Source organism: Triturus cristatus, chromosome 6 (assembly GCF_964204655.1).
Source record: "Triturus cristatus chromosome 6, aTriCri1.1, whole genome shotgun sequence".
Lineage (NCBI taxonomy): Eukaryota > Metazoa > Chordata > Amphibia > Caudata > Salamandridae > Triturus > Triturus cristatus.
Genome location: NC_140589.1, coordinates 1,899,222,699 through 1,899,238,868, shown reverse-complemented (window position 1 = coordinate 1,899,238,868; position 16,170 = coordinate 1,899,222,699). Strand labels below are relative to the sequence as shown.

The 16,170-nt window shown below is 46.3% G+C and overlaps 1 protein-coding gene across 2 annotated transcripts in view; it reads right to left on the bottom strand.

The window, feature by feature from the left end:
• LOC146822364 (uncharacterized) overlaps positions 1-10,662 on the bottom strand; it is a 36,281-nt gene extending 25,619 nt beyond the window's left edge. The window contains exons 1-3 of one of the 2 annotated variants that reach the window (XM_085613453.1): positions 10,605-10,662; positions 10,010-10,229; positions 4,416-4,578 (exon numbers count right to left, since the gene is read on the bottom strand). The gene's annotated coding sequence lies outside the window, so the exon portion shown is untranslated. The remainder of the gene's footprint in view (positions 1-4,415; positions 4,579-10,009; positions 10,230-10,604) is intronic. The other variant, XM_085613452.1, reaches the window with a different exon arrangement.
• Between the last annotated feature and the right edge of the window lie 5,508 nt (positions 10,663-16,170).

Sequence of the window (16,170 nt, the reverse complement as noted above, 5' to 3'; positions counted from 1 at the left end):
TGCTGCTTCAGAAGCCCTTACATATCAGCATGCACAACTAGCTGGGAAGCCAGGGACCAGAGGACTGTGGAAATTGTGCCCGGTCGAAGGACTAATGCCTGCATTTGAAGGATAGGGTAAAGGCAGGCCCCGCGCAGCCAACACAGCCTCGGAGGCTCCGCGGCGGTAGGTCTGAGTCAGACGTCACCCAACCTCGTAACTCGCTGGAACCCTCCATCCTTAGTCTCTAAATCAAGCTGCGCGGACAGGCAGCCCCTCCCTCAGGCCACAAGAACTGCCTTCTCGAGGCCCGCGAGGTGGGAGACATCCGCAGCCTACCGGGGAGATGCAGCCGGATGCGTCCAGGCCCTATGTTGGAGTGGCAGGCTGCCCAACACCAGCCAGAATTTGAAGCCAAGACCCACTCTCTGCAGACACACCAGGCACCAGAGAGACAGCTTTGTGGACAGAGCAAGACGTACAAAATTGGAGTGAGTGTGGCAGGGATGAGATTGTGGCAGACCACCACTACCCGCTGCTGCCCACCCGGTGCTAAAAGGACCTCATCGCCTCGGCAACAGTGCTGCAGCACTGGATGCGAGTGAACTTTCTGCTGCCCCCTGCTGTCTCCAACATACGACCAAGTGCAATACACGCTGCATCTACCTACCGCCCACTCTCCATTAACACCGCCCCAACTGGGGGTACAAGACAGTTGAACCCCCAGGCAGGATAGCTGCTCATCAGAGGTGCACGCCATTGAACGTCGGGGGCTAGGCTCGCAGCCTGGTCACCCAATCCTTTTCTTTGAGCAGGTGGGGCAGGAGAGGAGAGTAAAACCTGCCACTACTCATGTGCCATTGCCTGTACAATGAGGGCGTTGCTTCGTTGGGACACCAGAATTGGCTACACAGACACGGCTCACTTTTGACCACGCGGGCACTGCCAGAACCCTGTGTTGCCAGTCAGATTCTGAAGAGGCTCATAACCGTGACACTGCAGAGGCCCCCGTGTGACATATCCGCAGTAATGACTGAACTAAGGGCTGGCTTTGGTGCCATTGAAGCATGGTTTGACACACTGGCGGGCTGCATGGAAAAGATGGGTGAGCGGATGGACTGATAGGGGGCCCATATCAATGGCACAAAGGAAAGAATCTCCAGCCTGGAAGATTAACACCACAATGCTACAGAAACGCCTAGATAAAATGGAGCGGACCCTGAAACAGGTAGCAATCAGAAAATAAATATTTGGAGGGCCGCTCCAGATGAAACAATATCCACATCTCTGGTATAGCGGAAACTACCAACATGGGAAGACCAGAAGACTTTGTGGAGTGACTCCCAACTACCCTCTTCAAGTGCTCTAGCTTCTCGGCAACCTTTGTGGTAGAGCGGGTGCATCGCTCCTTGGGACAGCACCCCCTGAAGGAGCACCTCCTAGATATCTTATAGCCCACCTCCTTAATTATGGACACAGAGATATCGCACTCCGGATGGCCCGGGAAAAGGGGCCCTTGCAGTAGCAGGGCTCAAAACATCTCTATGTTCCCAGATTTCACCCCAACTGTACAAGAAACTAGGAGGAAATACAACAATGTGAAATATGCACTTCCTAAGCAAGGGGTTCGTTATTCCATGCTCTAACCGGCTCGCTTAAAGGGTTGAACACGAGGGGCGTGTTAAGATCCTTGATGCCCCAGCTGCTGCAGAGTCTTTCTGTCAATCTATCCGTGCTAGATACCCCGCGACCAGTGGCTGTGACGAACCCGGGAGATGTGAGAGCCCTCCATCGACCTCTTGAGATGAAGCTACGTGAAACGGCCTGACTATATTGAGAAACTGGGAATGTTGAAGATATGGACACGTGTGACGGACACTGTAGCTCACGATATTGCACCCAGCCAAAGTTAACGTACCCTACAACGGCGACTACACTAGTGTACATAACTGTTCTTTTTGGGACTGCCGATGTCCGTGTTGTCACCACGCCTTCATGGTGTTTACCAACTCTTACTACTCGGGGGTTATGTTTTCTTTTTTAACCGGTTAAATGGGATTCATTGGATGTTCTTAAATCTGCTGTGGGTGTGGGGGAAAACTGTTAGAGGGTAACTTCTTTGGGGTTGACAGGTTAACTGACGATGCACATCACGTTTTTATACACAATGCCCTCATCGCCACATACTGCTCGGGCTTAAGGCCTGAGATACATCTCTAAAAATTTGCTTTATAGTATGGCTAAAACAATTGACTTATCAGTCATCTCATGGAACACACGTGGCATCAATAACCAGTGAAAGGGAAGCAAGTACTGTCCTAGCTTAATAGACACTCCATTAAAAGTGCATTTCTCCAGGAGACACATCTTCTCCAGCTCTCTGAGCACACCTTCGCCAAGAATTGGGGCACACACCGCTATTTTTCATGTTATAGCTCATACTCCTGAGGTACCTGTATTCTAATCCACAGAACAATACCATTCCTTGGTCATTCCCACTACTCAGAACCAGGAGGCTGATATTTGTTATTGCATGGAACACTCGGGGACAAAAGCATTTTGTTCGTAAACATTTATGCTCCAAACGCTGATGACCTCGATTTTTTCCAGAGACCTCTATACCCGACTGGATGGTTTCGAAGTGAAGTATCTAATAATAGACGGGACATTAATATGCCACACCACCTGCGAACTGATTCCATTAGCACACAATCAACAGATAAACCTTGGGCTAGGGAGGTATTTAGGCATAGCTTTGATACTTATGCACTATATGACAAATGGCGGACCCATCACTCTACTACTCCCAGCTTCACATTTTACTGGGCGCCCCGCACGGTTTGGATACGGTTAGATTAGTGGTTCCTGTCGGCCACTTCCCACATGTGGGTGTCTGAGATCACCGTGCTCCCACGGACACTCTCGGACCACAACTCTGTCCTTTTGAAACTCCGGATCCCACATGGCTGTTGCTTTGAATACAGCTGGCGATTCCATGGCGATGCGCTCTTGGACCAGGTGTTCCATATTGAACTGCAAAGCTCCATTTTTGAATACTTTGAGATTAACGCTGGAACTGTGTCCACACAGGCCACCATGTGGGAGGCCTTCAGGGCATATGTCCGGGGTAAGGGGGTGTAATGTATTTCCAAGCATGTGGGTATCCTAAGGGATATCCGCACACAACTCAGCTGAGTTGAGGGGGAAATACGGGACCTGGAGCTTAAGGCAATAGCCGACGGGGATCACCAGTTGCATAAATGGGTGGTGCTCCCGGCCAAATACTGGAACTTAGCAGAGAGAGAAATCGCATACATGGGCAAACACTATCAAGTGCATCGATATGGAGAAGGAGAGAGACCAGGTTGCACTGTGGCACGTATACTGCACCCCAATTGGTCACTTAACTATGTGGTGGAGCTCCGAACTAAGGACAGGGAGACTGTCACGGATGGTGAGTGCATTATGGCTAGATTCTGGTCATATTACCAGGAATTTTACGCTTCTCGTACCTCCTATGACCCCGATGCAAAATCTTCATATCTCGCAGACATCGCAGTGGTATGGCATCCAGACAGCTAGAGGCAATTCATATGTGAACCGCTAACTTTGGAAGTAGTAATACAAGCAATTGATACTTTAGATGGGTCAAATGTATCTGAAACAAGGGTTACCCTTCTCACAAGGAACCAGGGTATCAGTATTGTAAAACTGAACAACAGATCCTGTGGCCTATGTGTCTGGATACTTCATAGGTAGGACGACCAATGGCAAATATTTGTGCGGGCGGTGAATGTCAGAAGGAGAATCAGGATCACACACCAGATGCAGTTATCAAAACTGACAATTTTACTGAGTGATAATATTTTTCACAAAAAATGTACACATATAAGTGCGCGTTTTCCCCAAGTGAAATAGAACCTTATAAAGGGAAAAGGGTGTGACTGAGTGGTAAGAAGGTTTCTATGTACAAAAAACAAGCACAATACAATATGTTAGGTTTATCAATCAGTCCTCTAGAACAATGCTACGGGTATGTGAAGGTGGGTCGTTTGTAGAGTGTTGACGTTTCGACCCCACGAGAAATGAGGGGGTCTCATCAGGACCTTATGATATGGAACACCTGGAATTAAGTGATAAGGGAAAATGACTTGAACTGCCAAAACAGAATCGGGGGGGGGGGGGGGGAGGGGGTGAATAGCTCAGTTAGCGCTTATTTGAAAAATACCCGAGTCGTGCCATCGGACTGCCAATGTGCTCAGTGGAAAACACCAGCAGATTGAAGTGGCTCAAGACTGGAGTGAAAAAGAGAAGAAAAATGAGTACTCACAGTGGGGCACAGGCGGGCACTGTTAGTAAGAGAGAGAAAAGCAACAGTTGAGTATAGGAATTACATTGGATGACGCATGCAGATATATATTATTGGAGGTACTCACCCATGGTGGGGGGGGGGTGGGGAGTAGCAGTCATGTTCGGTATTTGCGTAAGGTCCCTCCAATCGTGGTATGGGGTTGGTTACCTTCCAACCAGGGAAAGTCCCACCTTGGTCATAGATACGAAGGGTCAGCACTGCACGGGCAGTAGTCACCTGATTCAGACCTATGTGAAAGGCGATATAGGGAGTGACCATCTCTACCACAATTATGGTTGATAAGCTGTGTGATGGAGGTGAGGAGAAACAACCACCTCTCATGGGTAGGGGGGTCGTTAGCAGCTTAATAATAAACACAAACACCGTCGCTGCAAGAAGTCATACTAATGATGTGTAGAGGTATACGGTGAACAGGGCTCTAAAAGTGTACAGTATCCGTGAGCAGCGCAGGCGTTGAAGAGTACAGATCAAGGGATCTATATAGGCCCATTAATTGTATTTATTATGATTAGCCTGCCCGTTGTCCACTTGTGGGCGCTATGTGGCTGGTAAAACCATCGGTGGTGAGGAAATTATTCAAAGGGGGAATGGAGGTCCGAGATCGCAAACCTCTAGGTCTGCCTTTAAGCTAAAAAAAACAAAAACAATCAAAACCCGGGTCATTGCTCCCAACCCGTTGTTACATCCATGTTAAAAACGCTCCCTCCATGTAACTAGGCGACAGATGTGTAGATGTTAGCCTCGCTGGATGCCTGAGTGCAAAGAATATAGAACATGGCAAATCCCCCTGAAAGTAACCCTGTGTAAAGCAAGTGAATACACTAAATGTAGAAAGTCCTATAGAAGCTAAGAAACTCAGAAAGAGCTAATGTTACAAACCTCTCTGGAGATGCAGCAGAACAAGTGAAATTGTTCTTATGCTGTGTGCATTAGATCAGAAATCACAACATGCCAACTACAGGGTGTTCCTTTCAAGCTGCCGCAGACTATTTCTGTAGGATGCTTCGATAGAAGTCTCTGGTGCAGGAAGGATTCAGGATTATTGAGTTTTCCACAGGCTCCAAAGGGCACTTCATTCCCTAATAACGCTTCTAGGACTGCCTGTGTAATGTTGGCAAGACTTCTACAGGATAGGTCTAAGTGTGACCCCCCCGCCCCCACCCACCCCAATCTTGCCGTTATGTATCACAGTGTCACAGATTGAGTCATCCAAATGAAAACCGTACACACTTTCAGAGAGGAGGCTTTGATCTAAGTGGGACTGAAATCTGAAGACCCGTCCCTTAGTAAACAAGCATTGGAAATGCAATAGGTCTCGCATTTTGTTGTATTTCTGTTTTTTGCGTTTTAATTGGCAATGTGTTTTACTTATGTATTATGGTTGTATTAGCTGCTGTGTTTTGGAATGATGAGGATTGTATTGGAATTGTAGGGTGTGGAGGAGCATGTGGTATAATGAAGGAGACTGAGGAGGTTGAGATCAGTTTGATGAAAAAGGAAGGATAGCAACAAGAGCAGCATGAGGTCCTAGGAAGGAGAGTGCCACAGGAGCGTGAGGTAAAGAAAGGAGAGTGAGGATTAGAAAAGCAGCGCGAGTGAGTAGGAAGGGCGATGAGAAGAGCAGTGTGATGCAGTAGGAGGGCGAATGAGTAAATGTGTGTGAGTGATAAGGAAGGAGGATGATGAGAGCAGCGCGAGTTACATGGAAGGCAAATTAGAAGAGCAGCGCGAGGCACTAGGAGGAGGATGATGAGAGCAGCGTGAGTTACAAGGAAGGCGAATGAGAAGAGCAGCGTGAGGCATTAGGAGGAGGATGATGAGAGCAGCGTGAGTTACAAGGAAGGCAAATTAGAAGAGCAGCGTGAGGCAATAGGAGGAGGATGATGAGAGCAGCGTGAGTTACAAGGAAGGCGAATGAGAAGAGCAGCGTGAGGCATTAGGAGGAGGATGATGAGAGCAGCGTGAGTTACAAGGAAGGCGAATGAGAAGAGCAGCGTGAGGCATTAGGAGGAGGATGATGAGAGCGGCGTGAGTTACATGGAAGGCGAATGAGAAGAGCAGCGTGAGGCAATAGGAGGAGGATGATGAGAGCAGCGTGCGTTACATGGAAGGCGAATGAGAAGAGCAGCGTGAGGCATTAGGAAGGAGGATGATGAGAGCAGCGAGAGTTACATACAAGGCGAATGAGAAGAGCAGCGTGAGGCATTAGGAGGAGGATGATGAGAGCAGCGAGAGTTACATGGAAGGCGAATGAGAAGAGCAGCGTGAGGCATTAGGAGGAGGATGATGAGAGCAGCGTGAGTAACATGGAAGGCGAATGAGAAGAGCAGCGTGAGGCATTAGGAGGAGGATGATGAGAGCAGCGTGAGTTACATGGAAGGCGAATGAGAAGAGAAGCGTGAGGCATTAGGAGGAGGATGATGAGAGCAGCGTGAGTTACAAGGAAGGCGATTGAGAAGAGCAGCGGGAGGCAATAGGAAGGAGAATGAAAAGAGTATCGTTTAGTAGGACGAGAGGAGCAGCGTATAACCGTAATAAACAAATGTACCTTGTAAAGCTGCGGCTTGATCAGAGCCACGGTGCCTCTAGCGTCACAAATTAAGCAGTAGGAAAGCAGCTGTAGCTAAACACATTGTAATTGTAGTTTATATGTTTTAGGTAATGTAAATTATAAAAAGAAAAACGCAGTCTAAAGCTGCTGCCAGATAAAAACACCGGCACTTACTCTGTTGCAAATTAAGCACTAGAAGTGCGGCGGTAGGTATGTGTTTCGAGCTCTGCAGAAAGAATTTGTAGCGTAGCTCTACATTAACTAATAGTTATTCATTGCATGTCTAAATATTCCATGCTTCGTCAACACTCAGAGGCTATTAAGTACAACTACGCAATGCAAATTTTATACAAACTAGTACCTCCAGTTTTGGCCTTTAAACTACATGCCATCCCACTAAAGTTAGTAAAAAAAACACGAAGTAAGAAGCACACAAAAACACTTTTTATTTAAGAAACAAACAACAAATGTAGAGTTACATGCATGTTTGTAGTAAAATACATATAAAATGTAAAGCTGCTGCCTATTTCAAACACCGGCACTTTCGGTCTTAAAAGGAAGGCTGGAGCTACGTGTTTGCAACTAAACACAAATTGTTTGGGGAAAAAAGGCAGCCTGAAAGTCAACTGGAGTGTGACTTTATGTGTAAATCCCTACACTTGAGAAAGGAAAGCAGGACAGGCTAATGAAGGGCGAAGTAGCTGAACGAGAAAGATTGTAATCTATTCGTCTGCAGCATCTGTGGCATGCAAATCAAGGACAGCAGGACGCTGGGGTTGTTAAAGCAACAAAGGGCACCACTAAAGTTAGGAGAAAAACAAAGTTCGCTCTGAGTTTCACTCAATAAAAAATAATGTACTGTGTAAAGATGCTGCATAATCCGAAACACATGTTTGGCCTTTACACACTATCCCCTCCCCATTTGTATTAACGTTCGGAATCTTTGGATTAAGCAGATTAAACAGAACACACGCTTTGTAAAGTTGCTGCCTTATAAGAGCCCCGGCACCTCTTTTAATGTTGTCTTTCGACTATAGTCCCAGTTGCAGTGTTTTTTTTAAGCAAAGTAAATAACTTTAATATTATAGTTTTATAATTATCTAGTGTGGGGTAAAAAAGTATATGTACATTTTTTACATAGGCTAAACTACAACAAGCGCGGCCCCAGCGAGCCTCGCATACAGGAAGGGGCCGCGAGATGCGCTCTGTGGTGGGGGAGGGGGGAGGAGCATTGAGCATTGAGGCGCAAAAAATGCAGGCTGGCTGGCGAGTGGTGTGCGATGTGCGCGCACCATGACGAGAGAGGAAAGCCATATGGCGCCTCTGCTCGTCATTGTGCGCGTAATCGCATGCCCGTCGCCAGTGGGCTGAAGCGCTTCACTTAAGCGGATTGCATGGCAGCACGATGCGCGTGATTGTGCGCGTGCTAGCCATGCAATCCGCTTTTGGGAGCACTTTGAAAAGCCCCCTTACAATAGTCTCGCTTTGCGATCGCTTACGCGATAGCAAGGCGAGACCTAAAAAGGATCTGTCTCCTACCCTTCCCAGGACAGCTAGACAAGTCATGCTTTCCTGAGCAGGACACTCCAATCTAGACATAATCACAGATCGCATTCTGACTATTGCCTGAATCTCAAATGCTTTTCGGGAAGCAGCTTGGTTCTAGCGGATATGTGACTGCAGGAAGTGCACGGCCCAACCAGTCTAAGGAGCTGCAGGAACGGTCCCGGAGCTTTGCCAACAGGGGCACCCCCAGTGACCCTATCACCAGTGCGGGCCATGTGGGGCTGAGCCCTCCGTACAGGTCGGTGCCTCTCCCTTCCTTTACACGCCACTGGCTGATGCTGGCGTTTGAAGGGAGAGGCACCGCATGCGCAGGGAGTTATGACGGGGTGAGCAGGGAGGGATGCCAGTTCATGCTGAAGTGGCTGTGGCACTGGCAGGGTGGGGCCACAGTTTGTATGGGCAGGGAGAGGGGCAGAGGTGCGCTTTGGTAGGTAGAAGTCCAGATGGTAGGTATGTGCAGGGAGCAGACCGGGAGTAGACGCTGTGTGCAGTGAGGGACTTGGGGAGTAAAACAGGTATGCAGTGAGGCCTGGAGGAAGGAGTAGCAGCAGGTGGATACAGTGGGAGGCTCGGGACTCGGCAGACGGTGTGTGCAGTGAAAGGCTTCAGATCAGCCAGTGCACTGGGGTCTGCGAGAGGCTCCGGATTATGTGTCCAGTGAGAGGATCCGCAGTAGACTGTGTGTGCAGTGAGGTTCTCGGGATTACACGATGAGGATGTGTGCAGTGAGAGCCGCAGGAGTACAGTGTGCGGCTTAGAAGCAGGCAGTACGTGCAGTGAGAGAGTGCGTCATAGCACCAGGAGGGGCTCCGACTCTGGAGTAGAGCGTGTGCAGTGAGGGGCTCTCGTGTGCAGTGAGGGGCTCTTGTGTGCAGTGAGGGGATCCTGAATAGATCGTGTGCAGTGAGGGGCTCCTGAACAGATCGTGTGCAGTGAGGGGCTCTCGTGTGCAGTGAGGGGCTCCTGAACAGATCTTGTGCAGTGAGGGGCTCTCGTGTGCAATGAAGGGCTCCTTAACAGATCGTGTGCAGTGAGGGGCTCTCGTGTGCAGTGAAGGGCTCCTTAACAGATCGTGTGCAGTGAGGGGCTCTCGTGTGCAGTGAGGGGCTCCGGACTCAGGATCCGACCTTTAACAGCAGGTCTGCCGAGTCCTGGGGTTCAGATAAGGGAAAAGGCTCCCCTGCACCTGTGTCGTGTCCTTGGAAACCAGGGCTGCGGGCGCCTTCTTCCGGCAACAAACCCACCCCTGCCGGAAACCCATTCGTTTTCTCCGAAGGTAAGGCAACGCCCCTTAATACCAGCCGCCACGAGCACCAGTTACATTACACAAGGGTACATTTATTTTTGTTAGGGGAGGGTAAGCGATTCGCCCAGAATCACAGGAGATGGAACAGACGCCGAAACTCCAACCTGGTCTCCCAGCTCCAGAGTCTGCTACTCAGGCCCTTACGCCACAATTACATCGCAGACAGAAGGGGGGAACAAAACATCTCTCACTCTGTGCCTTCCCCGGCTCCAGTCCCCCCACACTGACAACTCACCTGCAGCAGATCACACGGCGCGCGCACAGCACTTCGGGATGAAAGTAACTCCCTGGCTGGCATCCAGGGTTTATGTGGTCGCCCCATCCTGCCATTACCAGTGACGTCAGAAGTTTGGCATGGGGAGGGGTCAGACGGGGGCAGCCTTAGCACACCTTCCAATCACCCCCACCCGACACGGTGGTAAGAGGTTTCAGGACGGAGGGATAAGGGGCGGAGCCTACAAAAAAGTTTGTCGTTATTAAAAAACAATTCAGGAATAAGCGTTAAGATATCATTAAAGATACAATGTATACATTAAGGCAGATCTCCTAACACGCCCCCAGCCCCCCGCACTCTCTGATTGACAGGCGTGAGTGACCCCGGGTCATTTCTATAAGAGAAACAGAGATATGTTCGGCGGCTGCTCGGGGGGAACAGAGACAAGAAAAGCTGAAAACAGACCCCAGAGAGCGCTCCCGATGCGGATATTTTACCCTCTCACAGCTGCAGCTCTGCCACGGACAGTGCAATACTCCTGGCTGTGAGAAGAGGATACAAGTTGTCGTGTCTATATCGTGAAGCACGACAGGAGTCTGTTTCTGTAATCAGGTACCTTTATTGTCTGCAGTACATGCCTGTACGTCCTGCCTCATCCCCGATCTTTTCTTTGTGTCCGTCCCCCCACCCCTTGACCGGAAGTGGTGTCCAGGGTCCTAGTGCCCTGTGCCCAAGTCACGACACAAACAAGCATTGGCGCTGTGATTACTGACTGTAAAGCACAGCTTCCAAGGGTTCAGATTTGCTGTGTGTGACATTTTCATAATTTCAGTGCAATTGTGAGTGACATTTCAATGACTACGAGTGACACTTTCTTGCGAGAAAAACCAAGCAATGAAGACGATTGAAACATGTAAATATTAGAAATTAGACCCATCTGAGCAACAAGAAACTCTAAAAAGATCGTAAAACTGCTGCTGCACTCCAGAAATGGAAGGACGCAAACCAACCTGACACATGGACGCCAGACAGGCCACTTGTTACTGGTCGGAAGTCTTAGCTTCTGCTCCAGCGGGAAAGGGTACATTTACATATCCTCCCTGCGTCACAGACCCGTCATCACATTAACTCATTCACGCACGCATCCATTGGTGGGGCCCATAACACCAACACTCATACGTCTCACTCGAATCTGGACACATTAACTCATTCACGCACGCATCCATTGGTGAGGCCCATAACACCAACACTCATACGTCTCACTCGAATCTGGACACAGGAGGAAGAGAAGCGCTGGACATGTGGGGGTACCTTATTACCTATAGAAAGAAATATTTACACTATTTACATATTATACATCTGCACTTATAGAATCCTAACCTTAGCATCAAGGCACTCCACCACTTGGTCGATGGACCAATAAGTTGGACTGGTTGATGGTGATTTAGAACCAGCTAAAACACATTTAAAGTCTCAGAATCCTTAATTAATACCCTTTAAAGAATCACAAACTCGTTCTCTATTAATAAATGTTTAGTTTATCTAATCAATTCACCTTCATTGGCATGATCGTCATTATAATCAATCAAAATCTTCATAACATTGGCATAAATCAGTATGACAATTATATTTACCTAATCTCTGATTTAGGCGACCATCCTCCCACAACCTATTAGCCCTGCAAAAATTAGATCTTTTCCGATGTAACCCTCCAATCGAATGCAGGCTACAACTCCAATCAGTCCGGGAAAAAGTTCTTTCGCTCAGCACGACGCAGTCCCAAAGCTCTCCGGGGACCCGGCACTCGTGCAAGCAAATCGGTCAACGGGATTCGGATCACACTCCTGGAACGCAACCACCCACCCCTTCTAGTAACCCCCTTTTATAATGAATTTTGGGTAACATGCTACATTTGCTATATTGGAAATGGCTCTGATTGGCCAAGCCATCAAAATTTGCAATTTCAGACCGTATTCACACAGTTCCTTGTTTCTCATGCTCTACTGAAGATGTCATCCCATGGTTGGGACAGTTCTCATGCGAAAGGGTCCGAAGTATCAATATTTCGGCTGTTAGAGACAGGTGTCCTTTGTCTTCTCTGTCAGTCACACTAGTCGGGCTTTGGCAGTCCTCCACGTTCCTATCCTTGACGAGGAACACTGTGACTGTGACTCGGTCAAAGGACGCCTGGAGATCTTCAGTGACATCTGAGTCTGCGCAGTAGACATCGCGCTCACACAACGGTGGCCACTTCCGAACTCCATTTTGGATATTGCGGCCTAGTAGGCCCGAATGCCAACCTAAGCGAAACAAACATAAAGAATAATTAATATACGGAAATGAAGATTCTAATGTTTAAACCCACACTAATCCCTTTATATATTAGTATTTTCCAAACTTATAGCAACATTTAAAGCAATAATACTTACCATTTCGTCGCAGCAGGAACGCAAAACATCACAAAAGCAATATAAACCATGCAATTTTCTATATCAACACAATCTACCGTTAATATGCGTACCACAGTTATTCATTAGGATTATTTGCCATGCAATTTGCATTTAGTCCCGCCTGAAATTCGTGTTTATTAAGGTGGGAGGTTGATTAATTAGACCACGGCAAACAATTAATACATGTTAATAGTTAGAAAGTTACGTAATTAGTATTTTATCATGCAAAATAGAGAAGGTATGCAACATTTTGTTTTACCTGCTCCACCAATCCCCCCTTTGGTGATTTTTAATATCACCACAAATCCCCCTAAATTTCAATTTCAATTTTTATGGAAATGATGTCTCAGTTCCCTTACAACATGTTACGTTACATCACTGTTTCCCCCATCTCATCCTCCTTTGCCTTCTTATACATACTTTCTTTCCATTCTTCCAGTTCTATATCTCCCATTTCTCTATCCTTTCTTTCTTTCTCTCTTTTTCTGGTTACTTCTCTTTTTATTTTATTTTGTAATTTTCTTCGTTTTATACATACACACCCTAATCTCAGTATTAATACTAATATTACCACACAAGTCACTGGAATTAGAATCTTGCCTACAAATGTACTGCCTAATTTAATTAAGAAGTTTTTAATAGTAGAGAGCCCTTTACCAATCTTCTCCCAAACACTTTCAACCTCCAATGAAACAATCTCCTCATGCAAGTCTGTTAGATTCTTAATATATGTCTTCAAATCTTGACTCTCGTCAGGAATATAAGTACAACAATGTTGCACTGTCAGTATTCCACAAACTCCTCCCTCTTTGGCCAAAATATTATCAAGGGCAAGTCGATTTTGCATTACCATGGCTCTCATGGCTACCATTTTGGTATTTACTAGTAAAAACCCTCCAGCAGTGCTTGTCGATATACGATCCACTACCGTAGACAATTTTCAGATTTTATGTGCATTCAGAGATATTCCAACGGCTGGTATCAGGTCTCCAAAAATATCCCCTACAATTTCTGACCAACTTTCCCTCCTTCTACGTGTTAGTTGTCTACCTATCTCATGCGCACCATCCTTTCCCCTTCCCGCATGAAATATCTTTGGGAAGACCAGGCCTAGGTAACATGTGCCATACCAATGGTCCAGTAACCGATAATAAGCTTTGTTCCCACAGATAAAATATAATCCAGGGAATACCGGATCGTTTCCTCCTTTAAATCCCCATCCTCCCATGATTCTATTTGTATCATGGCATTCACTCGCACCTATAAAATAGTTATTATACACAGTTTCATTTCTTCTAATACACAATTTTCCTTTCTGAGACCAATCTAAAGCCATAGCCGGACTGGTTTCTCCCTTCAAATGTTTTTCTCTTTCTACATACCAAACCGTCTTCTCTCCTTTTCCCTCTTTCTTTGCATCTTAGTTCTCCTCTCTTCCACCATGTCCAAGAAGGTCTTTTCTTCCTTCTTTAGACTACAAGTAAGATTATTCTTAAACACTGCCTCTAAAGTCAATTCTCTAGTTTCTAAAAAATATTCACCTAAAACTTTACCAGGTTTTATCCTTATCAATTCAGGAACTACAGGTACTTGTGAGAAAACGTGATCTACATCGGAGAAGTAGTACTCTAATTTCCCTGTTTTATAAAACAAACTTGCTAACACACTACAGGTTATTCCATAGGTCACAGGAAGGTGGTGATATGTAACACCTTCTGACACTGATGCTGACAATTGCATGCAAACATAACAATCTCTAACATCCAAGGTTTTTACATTTTTATACAATAACTTCAAGAAAACGTTGTTAGAAAAATCTGTTATAGACCTATCCTTATGTAAGTCAGTTCTGTCTATCAATCTAGTTGCATGTGTATCATGAATCCTTTCTACATTCGTCTTATTCTCAATATGACCCTCTATCATTTTGAACGTTACTTTAAATGAAACTATTAAAGCTAATACACTCCATAGAAGCATTAGCAATCCTGTACAACAACAACACACTTTGCACCATCTTCAAAGGAACACACATGTATATTTTCTGCCTTCTGTGTTTGCCATTTCGGAAATGATCAGTGTCTTTTGACTTAGCCTCTCCTACTCACAACTAACTTTTGTCTAAACCCAAGGCTCTAAGCGCCTACTTGGTTCTTTTCGGTAATGTGTCTTGTCCGGTAACTCAATCTCTCTGCGACTTCTTCTTGTCACTTCAGTCTGGCATTTGATCGTCTTTTACTTTTTTTTCACAGTGTTGGTTCAGAATTTCCTGAACATCCGTCTCTTCTCCGATATCAGACAAGATAACTCTCAGGATTTCCGAATCTTCTTCCTCCCCAGCCACCTCCGATACAGTCACCCCTAGACTTTCTTGGCTGTCTGCTTCCTCTTGTACTTCAGGAAGTGCCACATATATCCATTCTGGTGACTTATACCTCTGGTTGGGTTTCTTAATTCTTTTTCCCTTGTCCAAGTGTGTCTGATCAGTGTCCTTTGAGTTTTCTTGGCTAGACGCCTCATTCACTTGTTCTGCTCTAGATGACCTCACTCGTGTCAAACGATACCTCTGTCTTTTTACTTTATTTGGCCAAATGTCCTCCTTTGCTGGCCTTTTCAACTTACTTCCCTTTTCACCTCTTTCGGTTTTCCAAGCTCTCTTTCTGAGGACTCGTCCTTCTTGTACTTCTCCTCCACTGTCTTTGGATTCGGTCTCACCTTGACTTTTACCTTCTGTAGATTTTTCTTCCGCAACTTTCTGTTCCCTATCTAATTTTGTCCCTCCTCGTGTTTCTTCCACGCAATCTTCCTGCTGACTAACTGTCCATTCTTCTACCTGGATGTGTGGTTTCCCTACACCTCCTCAGGGGTCTTCCGCAACAATCTTACCCTCACTCTCTGTATCTACTTCCTCACCTTCTGCTTCTGTGACCTCCGGTGGAATTTCTCTTGTACTTGCATTTGGAGCATCTTTCTCAAGAATTTCCTTTACAGTCTCTCCGATATTCTCCTTCACAATTTTTGGTATTTTCTCTTGTTCAGGATCTGACTCTGAGCTAGTATCAGAAATCTCCAATCGCCTTCTTAATGGCAAATTCTCTGGTTCTGTAACTTGACTTGGTTCCAACTCTTCCCTTCTCGGAGTTGGTCTTGTTCTGGTTTCTTCTGAGTCCGACTCGGAACTGGTATCGGATTCTCCAAAATGTTCTTTTTCAGGTTTACTCACTGGACTAGGGATTCGCAGAGTATGACCCGCATGAATCCTATTCTTTACCCTGGCACATTTCACAGCTGTCGTTGTGGTCAAAATCACTTGACGCGGTTTTCCCCAATGTGGGACCAGACAATTTCTTCTTCTATGCACTTTGATCCTTACACAGTCTCCTGGACTTAAATCATGAGCTGGCTTCTTTTCAAGGGTGGTGGCATCCGATCCAACCTGATGAAACACAGAATGAACGGAATCAGCCAACCCCTTGCAATAGTCCAACACAAAGTCATCAGTTATAGGCAGTAGTTTGTTGACAGGAATGAAAACATGTCTCATCGCCCTACCCATAATAATCTCATGAGGACTCAGTCCAGTATTACTATCAGGGATAGATCTACTAGTCATGAGAACTAGATGCAAGACATCAGGCCATTTCAACCCTGTGGTCAAACACATTTTTCCTAATCTGTTTTTAATGGTGCCATTCATTTGTTCCACCACTCCAGATGCCTCTGGACAGTAGG